The following is a 22,126-nucleotide window of genomic DNA, read 5'->3' on the forward strand; positions in this document are numbered from 1 at the left end:
GCCGTGAGTAATATGTAGTGGCATATACAGCCAGAATATAAAGGTTATATTACCATAATAGTGAAAACCATAGGATGTATATAAGTAACAAATTTTAGAAAATCGTAATGGCTCTTAAGTCATAATTATGAAACCTGGGCTATAATCCAGTTAATACACATGTTAGAATGAAAAAAATTATTACATGAAGGCCCGTATATTGGCAGCCATACATCGTGAGAAAAATATATTACATAACCGGCAGTGAGCTAAAAGATAAGAAAGTGCATTATAGCTTCCTGAGGAAATGGAGTACTGAGGTTACTAGCATTTATGTTATATATTAAACAGTACGGGTTTGAAGCCTTCGAAAAATTGTCTACAGGCAAGGTTCAGCTGATCATTAAGTATATTGCCGTCTTTGAGCTCAAGATGTTTGAAAATAAATAGCTCTTCCCACAGATCTAGTCTCCGTCCTTTGACTTGTCTGTGTAGGATAACCGTGTCTTCTAACTGTTTAGGCGTATGGCCGGCTATCAAGAGGTCTTCAGCAAAAGTAGAGTTGCGAAAATTTATTCCTTTTTTACCTAATAGATGCTCTTTATATCGTGTTTTCACAGCTCTGCCTGTTTGACCAATGTAATATGAGGGGCAGTTATTACATGTTAGTTTGTAAATACCTGAATTAGAAAACCAATCCCTGGCAATCTCTACTGACTGTACAAGATTTCTTTTTAAACTGTTGTTTGTAGAGAAAGAGACGTTACAGTTATATTTTTTTATTTAGAAGACGTTTGATCCTATACGATATGTTACCCAAGAAGGGGATGGAAATAAATTTTTTAGTTTCTATGGTATCTGTGAGGAGGTTATTTCTCAAAGTCGAGCAATTTTGGGAAATTTTCTTATTAAGCAGATAATCGATCATATTCTGGTTGTACCCATTATTGACCGCAATAGCTTTGATGACATTCAATTCCTTTTTTTGGGCCGCTGGTGATAAAGGAGTGGTTACCATTCGATGAATGGCGGAATGAAAAAATGCCAGTTTATGAGCTTTTGGATGAGTTGAGTCAGCAGGAATAATATTATCTGAATATGTTTCTTTGCGAAAGATATTGAAATGGAAGGTATTATCTTGTATAGAAATTGTTAAATCTAGAAAATTTAGTTCGCGTTTATCATTTTGAAGTTCTTTAGTGAAGGAAATTTTTTCATGTAAACCGTTGAAAGTGTTAAAGAGAAGCTCTAAATCATAATCAGTGCCGTCAAAAGCAATGAAAATATCATCAACATAACGTGCATAATAGCGGATTTTTTGGCGTAATTCTGAACTGGAATTGAAGAATTTTGTTTCCAGGGCGTTGATGAAAATCTCTGCTAGAATACCGGCAAGTGGGCTACCCATTGCTAGACCATCTGGCTGTACATACATTTTCCCATTAAATGTGAAATAATTGTACTTTAAAACGACCTTAGGCAAATTAATGAGTTCCGCAATCTGTGTTTCACTTAATTTTTTATGCTTGAGAAGATTCTCTTTTACAAGGTCTATGGTTTCATTGACCGGGATATTTGTGTAAAGGCTGACGATGTCAAAGGACACCAGTCTAGTGTCAGGTGTACAAAGTATAGACTGAATGTTATTAATTAATTCCTTACTGTTTTTTATGGAAAAGTTATTTTCAAATGTGAAAGCATCTTTAATTTTAAAATGGAGGCGCCTAGCGAGCGTATGATGTGGACTACCTATACCATTCACTATAGGGCGGATAGGGTGATTTCGTTTATGCAGTTTAAACTGGCTTCTGAGCACGGGTGGTTTTGGGTTCATGTTTATAAGCTCTTTCTTTTGAAACTTATTGAATAGGCTAACGGAATTAGTTAAAGTACGCCGGATTTCATTTTGCAGTTCAGCAGTAGGATCTACAGTAACCTCAGTGATATCGTTTTCCTCAAAAAACTTTACAGTCTTTTCTATATATTCATTTTTATACGCCACGACGGTGGTGTTCCCTTTGTCACTCTTAGTGACTAAGGCATCGTGCTCTCTAAGTTTATGATTAATGCTTTTTACAATACTAAATTCGTCCGATTGCACATTAGGAGATCATTTAATTTCTTTCTCTACAAACAACAGTTTAAAAAGAAATCTTGTACAGTCAGTAGAGATTGCCAGGGATTGGTTTTCTAATTCAGGTATTTACAAACTAACATGTAATAACTGCCCCTCATATTACATTGGTCAAACAGGCAGAGCTGTAAAAACACGATATAAAGAGCATCTATTAGGTAAAAAAGGAATAAATTTTCGCAACTCTACTTTTGCTGAACACCTCTTGATAGCCGGCCATACGCCTAAACAGTTAGAAGACACGGTTATCCTACACAGACAAGTCAAAGGACGGAGACTAGATCTGTGGGAAGAGCTGTTTATTTTCAAACATCTTGAGCTCAAAGACGGCAATATACTTAATGATCAGCTGAACCTTGCCTGTAGACAATTTTTCGAAGGCTTCAAACCCGTACTGTTTAATATATAACATAAATGCTAGTAACCTCAGTACTCCATTTCCTCAGGAAGCTATAATGCACTTTCTTATCTTTTAGCTCACTGCCGGTTATGTAATATATTTTTCTCACGATGTATGGCTGCCAATATACGGGCCTTCATGTAATAATTTTTTTCATTCTAACATGTGTATTAACTGGATTATAGCCCAGGTTTCATAATTATGACTTAAGAGCCATTACGATTTTCTAAAATTTGTTACTTATATACATTCTATGGTTTTCACTACAATGGTAATATAACCTTTATATTCTGGCTGTATATGCCACTACATATTACTCACGGCGAATGCGCCACCTGCCCTGTTTTTGATGAATGTTCTACGTGATTGCTCCTATAACTCCCAGTATGTCACAACGGGAGTGGTAAATGATTTTATTTATTTTGTAACTCTATCTAAGGATGCATTTAATATTGATACTTCACATGTTACTTCAGTACGCCAATCGGCAAATAGTTTGCGACCTGAGCGCCACCTGCCCTGGCCGCAGTGCTACTACGCTGGCCGATTTTACTCAGTCGCCCATGCGCTCTTCAACTACTATGTTCTTAATTTCTATATGTCTGACAAACCCTGTTCTCAGGGCTATGTTTTATTTGGATCAACTGAGTTATATAAATGTTTGCAAAAATGACTAGGATACTTCACTTCATGTTACTGTAATATTGTAAGTATCAGCAATCCTTCTCACATGTTGTAATACAAGATTTTCCTAATATATGTTATACTTTATTCTTGACTCGTGTATCTTACCTTGAATATAAATTATGATGTTCATTGTCCCCAGGCCGTCTTCTGAAGAAGATAGATTTATATCTATTGAAACCTAGGTAAAGATTACTTTATCCTTTGCAACTGGTCGGCTGTTTTTTAATCTTTTGACGTGGAACCGTTGCTGTAGCGCAGCTATGTTTAAAATACTGATATTCTAGATTAGTTTCTGGTACCTTTAGTTTTCTCTAATGTGAAACGGAAGTGTTACTTTCAAAATGTGTAAAACATCACTTAGAGCCGCAGGTTCATCCCAGAAATGAGTGTTACTGACGTACTTCTCGAGATATTTTCTTAACGTGACCTACCTTTCGCAAGAAAATGATTTTCAAATTGTGCTAAAGTGTGACAGCTCTCTTCTGCCTCGGATACCCGAAGTGCGACCTCATCTTGTATACATAACACAAATTGGATCTTTTGTTGTTATGACTAAGCTGTAGGCAATACTCTTCAACAGATTTCGTTCATGGGATGAATACCTGGAACTGTCGGTTTTTTTGAAGTCTTTCTTCTAACATAACTGATAGAAGTGTAGTGCCTGCCCCCACATTTCGTGGAACAGCGTCTTGTGGTTGCAAGTTTGTGCTAGCTACTGTTCATTGTGCACATGCATTTGCATGAGAAACTCGACTATGGCATTCACAGATACTCTTACTGTATAGCTACTGTCATTCCTTGTTGCTTCTTAATGTTATTCCATTCTTTTTCTAATTTCTCCAGTTGTTACTATTTGTGTTCGCACATGATCATCCGCTTACGTAGATCCTGTGTAAGTGTTCATTCTGTCTTACCTAACTCAGCTTGTACCTTTAATGGTGAAGTATTCTGCTCTGTGCAGACATCGGTGATCGTTCGCTCAGCAGCCTTATGTAGCTCTGCATCTATTCTATTATCAGTTATAGTATCTTTCTCTCGTAAAAAATCATCAACTTGTTTTTCATATTTTCTTGCTATGTCATCTACTTGTTTAACTGTGGACTGTAGTGTTGTTTGTTCTAACCGCATTGGCTCAAAATCATTTGTCAGTTTGTTAATATGTTTTGCCACGTCGTTTACTGTAGTTTCCATTGTTGAAATGCGGTTAGTCATTCCTTCCAAGTCGCCGCGTGTCACTTCAGTGACGTGATTTGCTACGTCAATTTTCAAAGTGTTCTGCACCTTAGTAAGACTACTAACATGGTTAGTCAAACCCCCTAATCTTACTGAAGTGCTGTCAAATCTTTGATCGTTTTCGTCAAATCTTTAATCAACTTTTTGATTTTTTTATCAAATTTTTATTTGAGTAAAGCTTCTATCATTTGATATACTTGTACAAAAGGATCAGGTTTACGGTTTGCTACTTAGGAACTAGCATTGCTCACTGGCTGTGATGATGCATCATTTGGTGGCGCGACAACATCGCTACCGTTACCCTGTACATTTTCAACGATAGCCTCGGATATAGTACATAAACTGTTCTTTTCCTCTGAACTTTCTACTGCGTTTGTTTCAAACTTAGTATTAACTATAACAACGTGTATGAATTTCCGTAACTAAGTAGCGTTCTCCTTCTTATTCGTCTTCTGTTCACTACAAAACGGTTCGCAGATGACGCTTTCCTGCAACTTACCTCTGCTACTGAAAAATATTTCTTTGCAAAACAGTTGCGTCCCGCTAAGAGTTTTTGCGCGTTACTGCAAGAATTTTTCCACTGTCTTGTGAAATATCTACATAATGAAAAATTGCTACAAAAATAAATGTTGAAACTAATAGAAGAGACACCAAATTTTACGCGTAGCACTCAGTGGATCACATAAAAATTACTTCTACTCGCACATTTAATTTTAGCTAGCGCTAAAAACGAGTACTGCTGTTCTTTACCTGACTTGCTGTTTTGCTACCTCGAGAAAAAATTTCAGAATCGGCCTTTTTTCAGATTTTTCTGTTCTGGTTTTACTGTCTCAGAATTTTCGGAAATATTTCCTTATTGCCGTAGTTTCTCTGCGCCAAACGTTCAGTTGTATAGTATGAAACAAGCAAACACTTCTTTGTACATGTTATATAAAATATGATAAATTCGTATATATTTCCGTCGTGTAAACGGTCGCCAGTGTAAAATCACCTTCCGCGAGACTTCGGTTTACTGACAAGGATAGACAAATCATTGACTGCTTAATGAGAGAAAAATAATTTACTAATTTTGAACATCGCATATGCCCGCAATTTGTGGATGATTCACGATGGAATCGTTAGTTGCAACACACACAAGATATTTACGTCAGCGAGAGAAGTACGGACAGGCTATTTCCTAGTACCATATTTCATGGTTATGGTTAGTCTTATGATGTAGAGAAAAAATACCTGTCTGGCCTTAGATCGGTATGCAGGAGGCAGAGGGCTTCTCTGATGAGCTGACTTGGTGAACACTGTTATTCCTCTTACGTTTCGACCGCGAAATCGCCTGCAAATTCTTGGAAAGGATAAGAACTACTCTCTTAATTTTTACGTAGTGCACAAGCCGCCAATTTCATGCAGGCCAAGCCAGCCTGGAATTAATCCGTTTTCACTTAAGTCCTTTTACAGTATCGAAAATCCCCTAAACTGCTTCGTCTTCTATACAGTAAAAGGTGCCGTAGGATAATAATAGCTTTGTACATCGATTTCTTCACTTGAATAGCGATGATGGTGATCATACGGCATCGTTGGCCGGGAGGCCCCATGCGGGGAAGTTCGGCCGCCGTATTGCAAGTCCTTTTTAGTTGACGCCACTGCGGCGACTTGCGTGCGGCAATGATGATGAAGAACACACAACACCCAGCCATCACGAGTCGGAGAAAATCCCCGACCCCCCGGGAATCGAACCCCGGACCCCGTGATCGGGAATCGAGAACGCTACAGCAAGACCACGAGCTGCGGACGCTTGAATAGTTATTATTAAATAGTGAGCAGACGTACTCCCATCTGCCCAAACTCTGTTTAACGCTAAAAAGTAGGACCACAATTTTTTTTTTTTTTTTTTTTTTTTTTTTTTTTTTGCAGTTTAAGGACGACATGGAGTGCCCCAGATAAGCAGAGATAAACGGCGTGTCATTAGATGAGAATAAACAGACTTAAGTTGTTTGAAGGTTAAGGACGTTCCTTCCCTTCCCCCTTTGGAAAAATATAAGAAATAACAAATAGAGCGAATAAACAGAATTAAGTTGGAGCGTAATCAGAAAGAAGTTGCCCGAAGTACACGTGCCCAGAACGCCACGGACAAAATGACAGTTTGGCCTGCCGGAGAGCCGATCCATGCATAATAGAACGAGATCGCTAACGACTCCCTAGCCGCTAGTATTTCTAGGCCTTTAGCATTTTAAGCGTATCGTACGAAAACTTCACTCAGACATTAACGAAGCTGTAGGATTTCACACGAAACGACACTCCTGGTAGACAGTTTGCACAATATCAACAACACGAGCAGCATGTTAACTATGTTCAAAGTATGCCGCTGTGAAACTATTTAGCATAAATTATTTAAACAGTAAAATGCTGGATCAGTTAGCTTCTTTTTATGCATAACACGATTTGTTTCGACGATTTATACCCATCATCAAGTACAAATATTTACACTACTGGCCATTAAAACTGCTACACCAAGAAGAAATGCAGATGATAAACGTGTATTCATTTGGCAAATATATTATACGAGAACTGACATGTGATTACATTTTCACGCAATTTGGGTGCATAGGTCCTGAGAAATCAGTACCCAGAACAACCACTTCTGGCCGTAATAACGGCCTTGATACGCCTGGGCATTGAGTCAAACAGTGCTTGAATGGCGTGTACAGGTACAGCTGCCCATGCAGCTGCAACACGATACCACAGTTCACCAAGAGTAGTGACTGGCGTATTGTGACGAGCCAGTTGCTCGGCCACCATTGACCAGACGTTTTCAATTGGTGAGAGATCTGGAGAATGTGCTGGCCACGGCAGCAGTCGAACATTTTCTGTTGCCAGAAACGCCCGTACAGCACCTGCAACATGCGGCCGTGCATTATCCTGCTGAAATGTAGGGTTTCGCAGGGATCGAATGAAGGATAGAACCACGGGTCGTAACACATCTGATACGTCCATGCGAACAAGAGGTGACCGAGATGTGTACCCAATGGCACGCCATACCATTACGCCGGGTGATACGCCAGTATGGCGTTGACGAATACACGCTTCCAATGTGCGTCCACTGCGATGTCGCCAAACTCGGATGCGACCATCATGATGCTATAAACAGAACCTGGATCCAACCGAAAAAATTACGTTTTGCCATTCGTGCACCGAGGTTCGTCGTTGAGTGCACCATCGCAGGCGCTCCTGTCTGTGATGCACCGTCAAGGGTAACCGCAGCCATGGTCACCAAGCTGATAGTCCCTGCTGCTGCAAACGTCGTCGAACTGTTCGTGCAGATGGTTGTTGTCTTGCAAACGTCCCCATCTGTCGTCTCAGGGATAGAGACGTGGCTGCACGATCCGTTACAGCCATTCGGATAAGATGCCTGTCATCTCGACTGCTAGTGATACGAGGCCGTTGGGATCCAGCACGGCGTTCCGTATTGCCCTCCTGAACCCACCGATTCCGTGTTCTGCTAACAGTCATTGGATCTCGACCAACGCGAGCAGCAATGTCGCGATACGATAAACCGCAATCGCGATGGGCTACAATCCGACCTTAATCAAAGTCGGAACCATTGCGGTACGGATTTCTCCTCCTTACACGAGGCATCACAACAACGTTTCACCAGGCAACGCCGGTCAACTGCTGTTTGTGTATGAGTAATCGGTTGGAAACTTTCCTCGTGTCAGGACGTTGTAGGTGTCGCCACCGGCGCCAACCTTGTGTAAATGCTCTGAAATGCTAATCATTTACATATCACAGCATCTGCTTCCTGTCGGTTAAATTTCGCGTCTGTAGCAATTTTATTGGCCAGTAGTGTACATTGTAACCTAATGTGATGTTTGCGTGTGCATTATGCTACTTCTCTTGCTCTACCGCAGTATTTTTGTGGCTTCACTGAAATGGGAAAATTGGAAACTATAAATACTACGAATTTTTATGTGCTAATTAGTGTTTCCTGTCTGTCTGCTTACAGGTACTGCCTTTGCTTCGTTGTGTGGAAATCCAGAATTGTTTAAATCCTGAATGATACAGTTGCAGGCCTTCTAAAATCGTCGATTGCGGTGAATAAAATAAAGTGTAGCAGAAACAGAGCTACAGAGAAGAAACGGAACACTCACGTAAGTGACTGAAAGAACTTCCTCGTTCAGCATAAAACAAAAATTTGTGCACTGACAATTAAGTTATAAAGAAACCACAACTGGTGGCTTTATGTTATTAGATACATTTCGTGACTGGTGATAGCAATTATGTCGTTGAGCACGTTGCATTGTACGGTGCGGACTGAGGAACTTTGACAGTCGTAAGAGTGAAAATTTCCCTCATTACGTGAAACAAAACTTCTGTGATATCCATGACTACGTTAAGCTCGGAAACTAATGGAAGGACAAAAGATAACGGTAATTTTGTGATTTATTCAGAAAATGAAAGTGATTCTGCTAGAAGGCAAACTGCACTCATCTGGGCCACTGTATTCGAAGTACTGTAGATCATCAAATAATGAAGAATTTTCTTTTCGAGTAATCATTCTCAACTCCGTGTTTGCTGCGGTACTGGGGACCACATACCACAGCTCCCACACACGCAATCCTACAGCCAGTACGCGCAAGGCCGTAACAAATGAAATAAAATATATGGAATATCTTATATAATGATAATTTTGTTGTACATTAGCGGTCAGCACGTAGCTTAATCATGATTCAGAGAAATACGTTTGGAAGGTATTCATCCAAAAATTTCAAATGAATTTGAGAAGCAGGAGAGTTGCGCAATTCATTTGAGAACTATTTCAGCATCAAACCCAAACACCTTTCGCAATGTGGTAATTTGACAGTATAAAATTGTAATATATTCTCACCGTCACCAGTATGTCACTTATCACTATGAATGGGATCCCACTTGTGTAGACTATGCGTATATGATGATTTAAATGACAGTAATCCTGTTTTTTGGAGGGGGGAGGCAGAAACAACTGAGGTCATAAGCGCCCCTGCTTCTTTCATCCGTTCTGCCCACCTTCAGGAAGCCTGTCTTCCTGTTATTTTGTTTTGCGGTAGCACTGCGTCCCTTGCTTCCTGTCTTACTTCGCTCAGCTTTCTGTGTGGTTTGACGTTTCGGCCTCTGTACTCACGAACCGTGTCGGGGTCTGCTGCTGGCTGCAAGTACCGTCTGTCTATGAGTGCGCCCCTGGCTCTCGTGTTCAGTGCAGGCGGTCAGATCGCAAGCCCATCCACGTGGGATGAAACTGAAAAGTATCGTGCGCTAAACATGACTCTTAATTTCTACTATTCCTTACTATTTTGGAGATTAAGTTTCCATGCTACACCGTTCTCCAAAAGTTGACGGGGATGTTTATATTTTTATTTCCGTCTTTTTGGGTTTGGAACGGGGGCCAAGAGGGTCAAAACTCATGACCCTATCTCTCTGGATGCTGTATGTACTCTCTGGATCCTGTATATATACCGGGTGATCAAAAAGTCAGTATAAATTTGGAAACTTAATAAACCACGTTATAACGTAGATAGAGAGGTAAAAATTTACACACATGCTTGGAATGACGTGGGGTTTTATTAGAACCAAAACAAAAATGAAGTTAACAAAATGTCGGACAGATGGCGCTGGACAGCAAAACGTCAGTGACTGCTACCGTGACGGGTGAGAGGTACGCCGATATGTTACAGAATCGCATCATCCCCAGCCTGGCTGATAAACACCTGCTGGAACGTACAATGTTTATGCAGGATGCTCCGCCCCATATTGCTAGACGCGTGGAAGATCTCTTGCGCGCGTCGTTTGGTGATGATCGTGTACTCAGCCGCCACTTTCGTCATGCTTGGCCTCCCATGTCCCAATACCTCAGTCCGTGCGATTATTGGCTTTGGGGTTACCTGAAGTCGCAAGAGTATCGTGATCGACCGACATCTCTAGAGATGCTGAAAGATAACATCCGACGCCAATGCCTCATCATAACTCCGGACATGCTTTACAGTGCTGCTCACAACATTATTCCTTGACTACAGCTATTGTTGAGGAATGATGGTGGACATATTGAGCATTTCCTGTAAAGAACATCATCTTTGCTTTGTCTTAGTTTGTTATGCTAATTATTGCTATTCTGTTCAGATGAAGCGCCATCTGTCGGACATTTTTTGAACTTTTTTATTTCTTTGGTTCTAATAAAACCCCATGTCATTCCAAGCATGTGTATCAATTTGTACCTCTCTATCTACATTTTTCCGTGATTTATCCAGTTTTCAAATATTTACTGACTTTTTGATCACCCGGTATATTAACATACAGCCTTAAACACGATGTAAGAGGGCTATTTTTTTAAGGTCCGATTACTCGCGAAATGGAAATAACAATGAAAGCTAAAACAGTTTTATTTGCTACATTTAGTTACACCTTAGAGCTGTCTACACCGTTGGCGGTCCAACTTACACATTCATCCTAGCGCGGTACAGACTTTTCAGCACGCTCTTCACTGCTTTCCGCCAAACCTCTACGTCGGTCTGCAGCTCTTTGTCTATACCAAAGTGCTTTCCTCATGTCAGTGGTTCATGTGAGCAAGAGATGAAAATCAGAGAAAGGCAAGTCCGGGATGTATGCTTGGCGATCGAAAACGAAGCAGAAGCATCTATGTAGCAGCTCCAGTGTGCAGTAGACCATTATCATTATAAAGAAGCAAAATGCCTGAGACAAAATTCCTCTTCATTTGTTTTGAATTACCCTCATAGACGAATTTCTCGAATTACCTGATGCGCTCGCTGAACAAGATCATCAGCTGACACCCGCTTCCTTGCCTGACCACCTGCACCATTGACGCACATTGCTGCATAACAGGTGCGTTACGTAAGCTGCATGAAATCAGGTGGAACTCCTCAGCACGAAGAAAGCGAACGACAGCAGATTTTTCTCATTCAGCAGCAGACTCCATTGTTCTAGGCACCTTTACGTGCTCATTGTGCGCTGAGAACTGAAAAGCGTGACCTTATGCGATCGACGGTCATACTAGAGACACAGTGGGAAACATCTGAGCAATGCTACACGGTACCTCCACAATGGTTTTAATTTCGTGACTGACTGGAAATGGATGGAAAAAGCCTGCGTACCATTGTTAATGCATTATATTTATATTTGTGTTTATTTGGTTAACAACCTCCACTTTTCCTAATAATGTCCAGATATTCTAACACAGATGTCAGATTATCAAAAGCACCTTGCAATGGCTGCATTCTGCTGAAAAATGTCGAAAATTGTGAGCTGTGGGCGTTTCATGCCAAAGACACCATAGTGCTCTTTATGTAATCTATCCACTTACTGACGCTCCCTTATATAAACAAACCTCTAAACTTGGCTTCAGTTTTTTTTATGTAGGACGTAATTGGTGGGCAATAACTATCCTTATAAGGATCTGCAACTATTATTACAATTGCCATAATTTATGTTCGCGATAGTGTCTTGAGTTGCACAAATGCACTGATATTTACCATGTGTCAGCTAAGGGTCAAATGCTTTTAGACTGAAGCAATAAAGATTGTATTTTATGACCCAGAAACGGCGACTCCCCTTCCCCACTGGTGCAGTGTGGTCCTATTTGTCCAGCTCCCATTTAGCGACCCCAGGGTTCTGAGAGGGGGTCTGACATTCATAGTCCGTAGTTCCCTCGAGCAACAGCAGCAGTAAATTCTGATGATACTCAAAAATTTCGGAATTATGCGGCCACCCATAGTATTTGCTTCGTTCCCACCAACTTCTGGCGGTGCATCGGACCCAGTGCCATTTTTAGCAACACATAACGCGATTTACAGTTTGGGGGAAATTTTGCCGATTTTTTAAGAAGTGCACGTAAATACAGATTTAAGTGCTATTTTCCACGTGTTTTCAAAAATATGCGTGTAAATACATGTTTTACGATATTCTACCGATTTAAGATGATGCACGTACGTATGGTTTGGGGTAATTTTATAGATTTTTCAGGAATACACGTGTATATATGGGACAGTGAACGTTCAAAAATTTCCTCAGTGCGTTATTTAGCAACGTGCGTCTGTAAGCACACCACTGCTACTTACGACTTTGCCGTTCTTTCCCGGCATTTCACAAATAGTCTTCTTTTTCCCAAAAAGACACAAGTAACATTGTCGGCAAACAACCAACACAATGCGATATTACACGGATCATCAATGTTAAACAATTTTGATTTAACAATAAATATACACGAGGCCTGTGTTTCGCATAAATGTACTCATCCCTTACACTGTTAATGTGCGTCATATCCCCTACAAATATAAGATCTTCCGAGAATTGCGCTGATGCCACTGGGGTAAGAACAGGAGAGAGAGCTAAACATTTCTTTTAAGAAAAAAAAAGAAGAAGAAGAAAGCTTCCGTACTCAGAATATTTTATTACTACCGCACCGCAGGAGACGCTGTGCTACTGGGAGTCACTCCTGTCTTCGTCGCACCTGTCGCTCTAGAGTGCTGTCTTTTGTGTTGACATCATGACAGCAGCCTTCTCGCTTCTGAGAATGTCGCGGCCTCTCGGCCAAGAGCAGCCAGCCGGCAGCCCCATATGAAGTAACTTAGGCCTCCCCACATGCTCGAGGCTGAAGTAAGCATACAAATGCAGGGATCCGCCGCCGGCGACGCACTTGCTGTTTACGGGGGATAGTTGGCGCTAACACTGCTCTCTTTTCCCCACAACCCTTACGAAGAAAAAGTAGATTTCCATCGATCATGATTGTTCACCCCTCCTTTCGAAGGCTGTAGTTTTTAATGCATGATTTCTTAATGGTGAGAATATATGGGTAGGTGGATTACTAGTTCCCACAGGGCAATGGGCAAATCAGTATCAAACTCGGACAGTAATGGCTCTCCCCATCTATACATATATAACAAGTTAAATTAAACTCAGAATGAGCTGGCAGTTCCTGCTCTTCTGTATGGCAGTCAACATTTCCAATGGTGATGTACACTGTATGGGATATCTGGCCCTGTTTTGGTGCTGTGCCTATACTTATTTACATTCAAGTCACCTACCATTCCCCGCGTCGATAGCCCACAGCTCTTCCTGCAATTCACTACTACCTTCTTACAGACAAATGCGCCACACTACATCTAAATCTCAAGAAATACCGTGCAAGCCACATATAGTGCATGCCGGGAAGTTCAACCTGCCTGTATTATTGCTTTTCTTTTCTGTCAAACTCTAACATACCGATCTGCAAAAAACAAAGATATCCACACACGCTATTCGAACTTGTATAGAGCTACACGGACGGAATTTGTTTGCTGAGTTTAAGAATACGAATCATCCATACAATTAAGTACAAGGAATACGACGCCCACTGGAAGGATCGAGGGTCTCTGATAGAGGGTGTGTGCCTTTGGTGGTTACGGGTGCTGAACAGAGAGGTTATCAGCAACCTTACGCAAATTAAAGTAACAAATGTCGACTCAGTTACAGAGATTGTTATCACACAGTGCGGCCTCATGCTGTAAGTCGAAACTGCTGCACTCACTCGCATTCCACAACCAATCCATCCACCTTAAGACAATGGAGAATGGGTGAAAGTGCTATACCTGAAATTAACAGTATTATGAAAAGGATATTTGGTACTCACCATATAGCGGAGATGCTGAGTCGCAGATAGGCACAACAAAAGGACTCTCACAAATGAAGCTTTCTGCCATTAAGACCTTCGTCAACAGTAGACGACAGACAAACACACACACACCCACACACATATACTCACGACTGCAGACTCAGGCAACCGAAACCACACTGCAAGCAGTTGATGAAAGCCTTCATGGCCGAAAACTTCATTTGTGACAGTTTTTTGTTGTGCCTATCTGCGACTCAGCATCTCCGCTATATGGTGAGTAGCAACTTTCCTTTTCATAATACTGTTACTTTCTATCCTGGATTTTCCATTGCTTGATGTATACCTGAATTTTAAACGGAAGTAAAACAACAGCAGAGCTAAAAGAAAGGTACAAAGGTAAATGGCAGACTGATCACTTCCAAAAAACGTGGGTTACCCAGTCACGCTGTCAGACGTTATAAATATCTTCCTAAAATTTTGGGAAACAAGTTGGATAAATCACAAAACCTTAAAACTCTAATCACATTCGGTTGAACGTTACGTAAATTAGAAGGGGAACCTGACGGTAAATTTCCCACTGCTCTATGGTCAAAAAGTAAAGCATAATCTAATAAAATTTGGCGCACAGTAATCAGTACTCCACAAGCACTACACGCTGGAGGGTCCTCTCGCCGTAGCAAGAAGCCATGCATCAGAGGATTGTGACCTATATGAAGATGAATGAGGAGAATCTAATCTTTTCTTCATCTTGTTTACGTGGCTGAAAGGAGGTGCACCATGGAGACATAGTGGGATTTACAGTACGAGACGCAGATTGTTATCAGTTACTTCCAGCCACTTTTCTTCCCATTCGCACTAAACTCTGTACTTCAACGGCGAGGTGATAGCATGCAAGGTGATGTCACAGTGAGATAACTGAGAATCACTACACGCCTCCTTGGCTGCTAGATCTGTCTTTTCATACCACGCAATACCAGTGTACCCTGATACCCAGCAGAAAGACAGCACCTTTACCAGCTGTTGTAATTGGAGGAGGGTGTCCTGTATATTCTGGATTACTTTACCTGCTGGGTGCAGCCGTTGTAGAGAGTGGAGGGCACTTAAAGAATCGAAACAGACAAACAATTTAGCACCTGAAGAACGTGTCATCTGCTCCAGTGCCCGCCAGCTCGCATATAGCCTGCATCGAAAAGAGTAAATTCACGAGGCAGTTGGAGTTCGAGAACACGGTTGGGAAAAACAATAGAACAACCAGCCGAGTCTTCATGTTTCGACCCATCCACAAAGATAGCCACAGAGTTGTGGTGCTTAGTTAAAATATCAGACAATAATGTATTAAAAAACATTAGGCGTAGTTCAATATTCAGTGTACTGTACCAGGTCTAAAGTTATTCTGGGTCTCTGCGGTAACCAGGGTAGCTGACGGGTTTGGAGATGCCAGTGGACAGCGAGTGGCGGTTCGCCACCTCAGCACAGGGACCAGGTATGCGGCAGGTGTTTTAAGCACCTGTGGCCAGCGTCATATCGTCAAGGGGGACAGCGTCAATAATCATCAGCTGAAAATGCCTTGCTGACCCATACACTGTCTATCCATAGTCTAGCTGCGAACGCACGGAGGCCCTATAAAACTGAGGGACATGCCTTCTGGGTTCTAGCATTCAGGTCTCTCATGTGTGGTATTGCCATAGTTTGGAGTCAAAGATGAGGTTCAGAAACCTCACAGAGTGTTAAAAGTGTAGAATGGTGTTCATCATATGCAAGTCAGGTAAACTAAAAATACAACGACAACTGTTAAAATGAATATATGCCGAGAACTGGAAACCATCCCTCACAGCCCACTACTCTAACCTCTGCACTGTAAGTTGCAACTTATGGTTCACTGTAGCAACAGTGGAGGAAGAACAGACAACAGCAAAATCATCCACAAAGAAGGAGCACTATACAGGACTCTGTACTGTAGAGGCCATAATATTTAATGCTGTAGCAAACTAGAGTGTGTAGCCCTGCAGGACAGGGGCATCAGATGTTTTCAAATGCATTTCCTGCAGTCACTGGGGTTTTCCTGTGATAGCAGTTTCGTTTCCTCCACATGCGTCCTGAACCCATCAATCTTTACAGTAGGGCACGAGCCATCTATCACGAGGGGCAGCATTTTTCATCGTGATTTCCTGCCAGGTACGGGAGCCCAAAATTGCTGGAGGCTCAGTCTTGAGGCGAGATGACTGCCCTAGTCAAACATCAGGGTTCATTGCCTCTGAAGAAGAATCGAGAGAGACACCAGAGAGGATGACGTTGACGTCGTCTGACTGTTTGCTTCGCGATTCTATCTTTTGGGGACGCTTTGCCTTTGATGTTTTGCCCTGGGTAGACTACGGAGCCACGACTCCAGCTGTGGTTGTGGCAGCAGTGGATGGCGTTCCAGACTGAATCTCTGGAGCCGCAGGAAGCTCGACAATGTCGGCAACCAGGGCTTTTTCTAAAGTTCTGGGGGGAGGGACAGACTCAGAAATGATTGCAGCACACAAGTGCATTCACAAACGCTGGTATTGGCGCTGACACTAGTAAACACCGATTATGTAGCAGAATCGGCTTTCTGCATTTGTTGTTTAAGAACTGAAGCAAAAAATGTAGTGAACTCTGGGGGAAGCATGGTTTTACACATCTTTTTGGCCCCGTTATGTGGGATGAGCTTCGTAGTCTTAAGCTGTTGCATCTTCCGTTCTTCCAGATACATGCCGCATTGTCGACTCCAGACAGGGAGGCTCCATAGCAGTTGACACACTTCAGCGGAGAGGGCACCATTAGGGGATGCCTTGCCGTATTTGCCGCAAGTGGCTTCACCGTGACACCCAACAGTAGTACGCCAAAAGTGCTGTTATTTGAAACAACGCATTGCGTTCGGAACGTAAGACCGCACGGTTAGGCGAATGAAACTTGCCTTAACATGCTCAGGAAGTTCCGTGCTATTAAGCGTCAGGATAAAGGAGTTGGACTTTACAAGATTCCCATCCACCCTCTTCACGATTTTTGCATGTCAGCTATGCCTTCTGAAGCCCTCCCATCTATCAATTCTCCTCGGAAATCTCCACCAGATCCCTGCACGTCACAACATCTTTGCTGTAATTAGGTGTTGTGCTTCTCACTTTTGATGGCATATTGTCCAAGGCATTGCGCTTTCTGTAGGTTCTTAACTTGCTGTTAACTAAACGTTTTTGCCAAGAGTGTCTAGTGACGCAATCGTTTAACTGATTTAAACCAACAGCAACGAATTCTAACCCTTTTTCAATATGGAAAGGCGAATCTTTCTCGAAGCTACCCTCTTTTCTTTTTACTATTAAAACACACTCTGCCTGCCAGCAAATGTTTTGTTACTAGACCCACCTAAGTCAGGAGGACTGGCTACACGAGCCCTCTTATTTTACTGGGTGTTAGTACCTATCAGCGGTCCATCCTTTCCGCTGGGAGGAGAAGGAGATAATTTCGAGGGTTCGATCTCGGTTGAACGAGCAACTAGGAAAATAAAAGTCCATCTAGACAGAGCCCCGCATGCCCATGTAAGCCATTTTTAGCTGAGGTGCGCTATGATCCTCTGAGTTTCCCGCTAACGACTGTTCCACCTCTACAGTCATGCATCTCATCAGTCCGCAGCACACATTCGAGACTGATCGGTTTTCTTATAGAGGTTTTTACCATCCTCGCGGTCCGGGCGGTCAAGTCTGTGACACACAACGTTCCACAGCCGCGCTGTGGAGTGGTCGCTGAAGCATGTCAGAATATCACGGTGACAGGAGACCGGCGGCGGTTACCAGTCGCCAGCTCAGGAACCCTGGGGCCTCCAAGCCCGTACCCGGAAAACGAACGCCGATGTCTTGAGGCGTTTGCTGGGATTTCCTTCGCTGATTACACATATCTTTTATTGTGCCTCCCCAAAATGTCGGAAAAAAAGATTGTTTCGTTGTGGAGAGAAACCTGCCTTTCATCGTATTAAGCTGAAAATATCTACACCGATGCACAACGTCGACCGTATGTTGTGCGTGTCTTCTCTGGAAACATACATTTTCTACCCATTCACAGCTTTTCTGTTTACGACAGTGACGCCCACTTTAGTCTTCACTTTCGAACTTGCAATCAGTACTACTGTGTTCTCTCTCGAGTTTGTTTTCAGCAGTGCTGTACATTAACAGTAACACACAGCAGTAGGGATACGTTTTCAGACGCAAGTTGCGTATGGATTCGTTGAATGAAATCCGACTGCTGCGCAACGAAGCTATACTGGACACATAGGTGGTTTCTCAAACTTTTGAATTATAGATGCTATTGCATTTGTTTAAATGGTTCATGATACTCTCGGTAATTCCTATCAAGAGCAACACCACCGACCTGTTAGATAAAAAGTCGTCTCCATCGCCAACCTGTCACTGGGCGTGTGAGACGAACATCACGGTGAGGAAAATATGAACTGCTAGAAGCTCTGCAAAGACCTGCACCTTATTGCTGTCACCGCCTTCCTATATCTAAATACATACTGCTCAAGCCACAGTACACTGCATGCTGGAAGGTACTACATATCTCACTCAAGATATCCTACGATTAGTGTTGTTTCTAGTGGTTTTTAGTCAGTAGCATACTAAACAGTAGTGGATCTCCTCACCTATTTCGATGTGATCGTTGGATATACACTCCTGGAAATGGAAAAAAGAACACATTGACACCGGTGTGTCAGACCCACCATACTTGCTCCGGACACTGCGAGAGAGCTGTACAAGCAATGATCACACGCACGGCACAGCGGACACACCAGGAACCGCGGTGTTGGCCGTCGAATGGCGCTAGCTGCGCAGCATTTGTGCACCGCCGCCGTCAGTGTCAGCCAGTTTGCCGTGGCATACGGAGCTCCATCGCAGTCTTTAACACTGGTAGCATGCCGCGACAGCGTGGACGTGAACCGTATGTGCAGTTGACGGACTGAGCGAGGGCGTATAGTGGGCATGCGGGAGGCCGGGTGGACGTACCGCCGAATTGCTCAACACGTGGGGCGTGAGGTCTCCACAGTACATCGATGTTGTCGCCAGTGGTCGACGGAAGGTGCACGTGCCCGTCGACCTGGGACCGGACCGCAGCGACGCACGGATGCACGCCAAGACCGTAGGATCCTACGCAGTGCCGTAGGGGACCGCACCGCCACTTCCCAGCAAATTAGGGACACTGTTGCTCCTGGGGTATCGGCGAGGACCATTCGCAACCGTCTCCATAAAGCTGGGCTACGGTCCCGCACACCGTTAGGCCGTCTTCCGCTCACGCCCCAACATCGCGCAGCCCGCCTCCAGTGGTGTCGCGACAGGCGTGAATGGTGGGACAAATGGAGACGTGTCGTCTTCAGCGATGAGAGTCGCTTCTGCCTTGGTGCCAATGATGGTCGTATGCGAGTTTGGCGCCGTGCAGGTGAGCGCCACAATCAGGACTGCATACGACCGAGGCACATAGGGCCAACACCCGGCATCATGGTGTGGGGAGCGATCTCCTACACTGACCGTACACCACTGGTGATCGTCGAGGGGACACTGAATAGTGCACGGTACATCCAAACCGTCATCGAACCCATCGTTCTACCATTCCTAGACCGGCAAGGGAACTTGCTGTTCCAACAGGACAATGCACGTCCGCATGTATCCCGTGCCACCCAACGTGCTCTAGAAGGTGTAAGTCAACTACCCTGGCCAGCAAGATCTCCGGATCTGTCCCCCATTGAGCATGTTTGGGACTGGATGAAGCGTCGTCTCACGCGGTCTGCACGTCCAGCACGAACGCTGGTCCAACTGAGGCGCCAGGTGGAAATGGCATGGCAAGCCGTTCCACAGGACTACATCCAGCATCTCTGCGATCGTCTCCATGGGAGAATAGCAGCCTGCATTGCTGCGAAAGGTGGATATACACTGTACTAGTGCCGACATTGTGCAGTCCTCTGCAAATCTCAACAGCCTACGAGTGCTGCAGCTTTCCTAATAATAACAGCCTACATCTAAACTCATATTCCACTGTAAAGTGCACGGTGTGGGCCACGTCATAACAGTATTATCTAGTTTCGCTCCTATTCGACACACACGTTACTGGTTGAGCACAAATGATCATCTGTATTACCCTGAATGTACTCTAATCTTGTCTTTGATTGCTACGCTACAAATAGGTTTTTTAATGGTGAGAATGTAGAGAATAGTTCTCCTCTACGATGACCAAAGAAGGCTTACTGCTGAACTTTAATATCTGAGGACTGCACCAAGAAAATCTGATACATAACGCCCACAATTCCGGGCTATCAAATGGCTGTCTATATAAGTCTGTATCTGTACTTGTCCTAATCTCTTTTAAAGCATTTCTTTTGCCTCTACGCTTGGTATACAATCGTGACGGTATAATGGTATCAGTCCTAGTTGACGCATAGCGTTCTGTGATAAATACACAAACTTTCTTCAGATTCTAACAGTGTCACAGACCTTCCAACACACTATCTATTGGATTACGTGACAGGTCAAAAGGAAATAGTCATCTGAAGAGTTGACACGGTAGTCTGTTTCGTCTTAACTTATTACTGTAATGCCGGCCGAAGTGGCCGTGCGGTTAAAGGCGCTGCAGTCTGGAACCGCAAGACCACTACGGTCGCAGGTTCGAATCCTGCCTCGGGCATGGATGTTTGTGATGTCCTTAGGTTAGTTAGGTTTAACTAGTTCTAAGTTCTAGGGGACTAATAACCTCAGCAGTTGAGTCCCATAGTGCTCAGAGCCATTTGAACCATTTGAGCCATTACTGTAATGGCCGGATTATGGCTCAAATGGCTCTGAGCACTATGGGACTCAACTTCTGAACCGCACGGCCACTCCGACCGTCTGGCCGGATTACAAATACGATTTGTTGAATACGGATTTGATGTTATTATTATACGTTGCTTGTACGTATACTTAGAACAGTAGGTGGGGGGGGGGGGGGGGGGGAGTTATAGTGCACCCATGCTGATGAGTGGCCAAGATACAAATTTTAGCGGCAAAGATACTATTTGCCGTCAGCAGAGAGCGAGAAAGACTACGTTGACAGGAGCCAGCTACTAGAAGAAGAGCCGACGGCCATCCAGAAATTGAATTAACTGTTAGAAGTTATGATATCACTTTACATTTGTTTGTCAAATGGAGGCTAAACGATTTCATACGGTTTTAAGTCAGTCGTGGATGAGCTATTCTTGGGAAGACTCAGTGTATAAGTACCTCACTGAACTTGGTATTCTCAGCACAGAGAACGTAGCTGTTGCGAGCTATATTGGTATTATCCGCTGCGGAACAGTACCACTCGCCATGTAGAGTGAATTAATATTTTTGGTACGAGTACTGCCTTGCTCGGCATAGCCAAAACACAGATACTGCGAATTATGTCTGTGAATTAAAAGTAAGTGCTTAACGTGGTATATAGTGGAGGTAAAGAGGGAGATCTGGCTATTGATAATACGGAGCGGAAGAAGAAAAAATTTGAAAATATTTCGTTGGAAACGAGAATTCAATAGCTTTCACTGTGCAGAGACCAGTCTCTTGGCTCAAATGGTTCAAATGGCTGTGAGCGTTATGGGACTTAACTTCTGAGGTCATCAGTCCCCTAGAACTTAGAACTACTTAAACCTAACTAACCTAAGAACATCACACACATCCATGCCCGAGGCAGGATTCGAACCTGCGACCGTAACGGTCGCGCGGTTCCAGAATGTAGCGCCGAGAACCGCTCGGCCACTCCGGCCGGCAGACCAGTCTCTGTTTTGATAAGTTGTGGTTGCAAAGGGCGTTCATGTGCTTATAAGAAAAGTTACTTACATTCGTTTTTGTATGCTCTAGTTTTGCGGACTAGTTTATGGCTGAGTTCAAATCTTTAGTTTGATGTAGGAATTTGGTACACGCTGAATTTAGTGTCCGACGTAGGAAATTGTGTAACTGCGCGGTGCGTGGTATGTTGTAGTTGTAAAAGATTCTTTATTTTCGCTTTGGGTAATAGTAACTCGGAAACGACGGCTAGTATTTTGCTGGCACTAACG

The sequence above is a fragment of the Schistocerca nitens genome, chromosome 8 (genome assembly GCF_023898315.1).
Source record: "Schistocerca nitens isolate TAMUIC-IGC-003100 chromosome 8, iqSchNite1.1, whole genome shotgun sequence".
NCBI lineage: Eukaryota > Metazoa > Arthropoda > Insecta > Orthoptera > Acrididae > Schistocerca > Schistocerca nitens.